At 29.4% G+C, this 2,899-nt stretch overlaps 1 pseudogene; it reads right to left on the reverse strand.

Annotated features, from left to right (window-relative positions):
• Nucleotides 1–1,109: 1,109 nt before the first annotated feature.
• On the reverse strand, nucleotides 1,110–2,045 carry LOC145067831 (pentatricopeptide repeat-containing protein At3g59040 pseudogene; annotated as a pseudogene).
• Nucleotides 2,046–2,899: the final 854 nt, after the last annotated feature.

The following is a 2,899-nucleotide window of genomic DNA, read 5'->3' on the forward strand; positions in this document are numbered from 1 at the left end:
GCTCATTTCATTTTTTTTCCTGAAAACACACATTTTACCTGTTTCATTGTTGAGTTGGACGCTTAATCATTAAATGAGTTGGTGAGATAGATATCAAGTTTTATGGTAAACATAACATTATATAACCCATCATATTTATCTCAGGAGTTCATTTAATGACTAATCGTCCGGGAGAACAATGTAACCGATAATTAATGTTTTTTCATAACAAATTATATTTTGGGACTTATTTGTAAATATGGTAAAATAATGATACTTTAATTCATCTAGGTAAACAATGCAATTGGTAAACAATGAAAAATGGTTAAATCATCATTTTTATCGGTAATTTATGTTTTTTCTAAATAAATTTTAGTTTGAGACTTATTTATAAATTATGGTAAAATAATGAGATTTTAGTGGAGATTTCGTTAACAAAAGATACTAGATATTTAATTATTTTTATACAAATTTAACTAAATAATCTTAATATTTTTCAAATATTTCATAAACTTCTTCATTTATTTTGAGACGTTTTAAATACACATCAAATTTTAGTGTAAAATATTTTAATAAAAAATTAATAGGACATTAACTATTAAATATTACTATATAGGATTTAGAAATATGTACAAAAAAAATTATTATCAAAATTAAGTGTGTTTGGTCTCAAATTTTAATTTTTAACTCTGATGGTCCTATGAATTAGTCTTGGTCCGGTCTTGGTCCCTGATTCAGTTAAAAAGACTAATATATCTTTATTACTTTCATTTAACATTATTTTTATATGTTTGTTAATTATTTATAGACAAATCATCATGAATGATCTATATAGTTTCTCAATATATCATGTTTAGTCCCTTATTCTTTTTTGTCTCTTAGAAGGTCCTTATGTTTTAAAACTTTTCGTAGACAGTCTTTATAACATTGTGTATATTGCTCCTTTAATTCCAAACATGCCCAAGACATTTAAAGGCAAAATCCTCTTTTACAAACTACATATACCATTCATGATGTTTTGTCTTAAAATAATATTGGCCCACAACCCCACTTCTACCCGCCCTTGTGATTCATTTCCCCCCCATCTTCATCTTCCGATAAGACTACCTTCGTCTTTTCCACAAAGACTCTCACCATTCAACCTCTTTATACTTTTATTCATATGATATCAAGCTATTATAATCATCGGGGGTTGGTTTAAAGGAGTCATTTTTCATTTATCATTGAAAATAGCCTTCGATCCTTATCATTGATCCATGCCTTTTTGTACATATAAACCATGACGTGAAAAAATAGTTTGTCTAGTTTCAAAGATAAAACTTCGCCTATCAAAATGGTTTCAAAATTTTCTTCCAGTTCTTCAAACTTCTTTGCCTACAACATCCATAAATCCACAGATGCAATTCAAAATACAAAGACGCAAATAAGAAGAGAAAAATAGAAGAATACCATACCTTGACAAATATCTTGAGAATTATTTTATATGTTACAATAGAAGGTTCAAGTCCTAACGATTTCATCCTTATAAGTATTCCTTATGAATTTTTGCATAGAGCTCCTTTTCCATATGCTTCCATAAGAGTAATATGATATATAACACTTAGTGGATAACCCTTCTTGTTTATATAAGTAAACAACATTTCTGCTTTGCTAAAACCTATTTCTTTCCCATAGGAAAAATTCAACACTAAAGCATTGGTTTCATTGAAATTCCACCAATAATTTAATCATATGATAATACCATCCGATTAAAGGGATGCATAATAATACCTCTGCAACAATATTCCATTTCTTTTACTGCTTAATCTAAATTAACTTCCTAAAACTAAGTCATTCGGAAGAGGTGGATTCTTTATTCTTCGTATTTTGAGCACAAAAACAATAGAGCCCACCATAACAATTTCACTCACCATCTTCCTCTTCCTATGTTGATATTCTTCTTCAGCAGAATCCTCAAAAACTTCTATCCTTTTCCTTATCTATATAAATCATTTGGGTGTCAACATGCCTTGAAAGATCAACTTTGATCGTCTTTGACCAATAAAGTTGGGGTCAAATCGATACATGTAAGCTTTTAGGCATACTAACACATGTTCATAAGCAGCGAAAGAATATTACAATTCATATGTGTTCATGTAACAAGTGAGGATATAAGTTCATTCTCTAATTGTAAATACAAAAGTAATAAGAATTGCATAACATCATTGTAGCTATAGATCTCTTTACTTGAGATCGAGTTCTTGCCGCCTTTTCTTGGATGTAAGGACCCAAAGTAAAATCCCTCTAATGGTATCATACCCAAGAAAACCAAAAGAGAAAACCAATAATACCCTAGGAGATGGGAAGTAAAATAACCAAAACCCTAGAAGCGTTGTTTTGTGTCACCTTGGAGGGAGGGGTAGAATTTAGGAATAAGAATGAGAATCTAAGGTTTGATCCTCATCTCCTTATTTATAGGCTTCCAGTTGCTTATTGCCAAAGTAACTCCGAAACCCTAACATGGCTTATCCTGAACAAGTCCCATATCCTTATCTTTCTGGAATGTTCCAAATAGTTAAACCTTTTAATTCATTAACAATTAGTTTGTCTGATTAAATCCAAAATAGTTTCTAATTAATTTATCATCACATGACAAATTAATAAACCAATTTCTCATAAATCCCTTTGTCATTTTGTTTGAAAAGGTGTTGAAGGTCATTAACCATTAGTGTTATCTCTAATAATAATAGGGTCCTCTTAGGTTGCCCTTAAGACTCAAATTAATTAGAATTGATATATGAGGATTTAGTTTATTAATTACTATGGTTTAATGATTAATTAGAAACAATTTAGAAAATATTTTTTGCGAATATATTAACAGTTTAATTAATTAAAGGGTTGGATATTAATTAAACTATTGTTGACTAATCAGGAATATTCC

Source organism: Lactuca serriola, chromosome 8 (assembly GCF_051521515.1).
Source record: "Lactuca serriola cultivar US96UC23 chromosome 8, Lser_US96UC23_V15, whole genome shotgun sequence".
Lineage (NCBI taxonomy): Eukaryota > Viridiplantae > Streptophyta > Magnoliopsida > Asterales > Asteraceae > Lactuca > Lactuca serriola.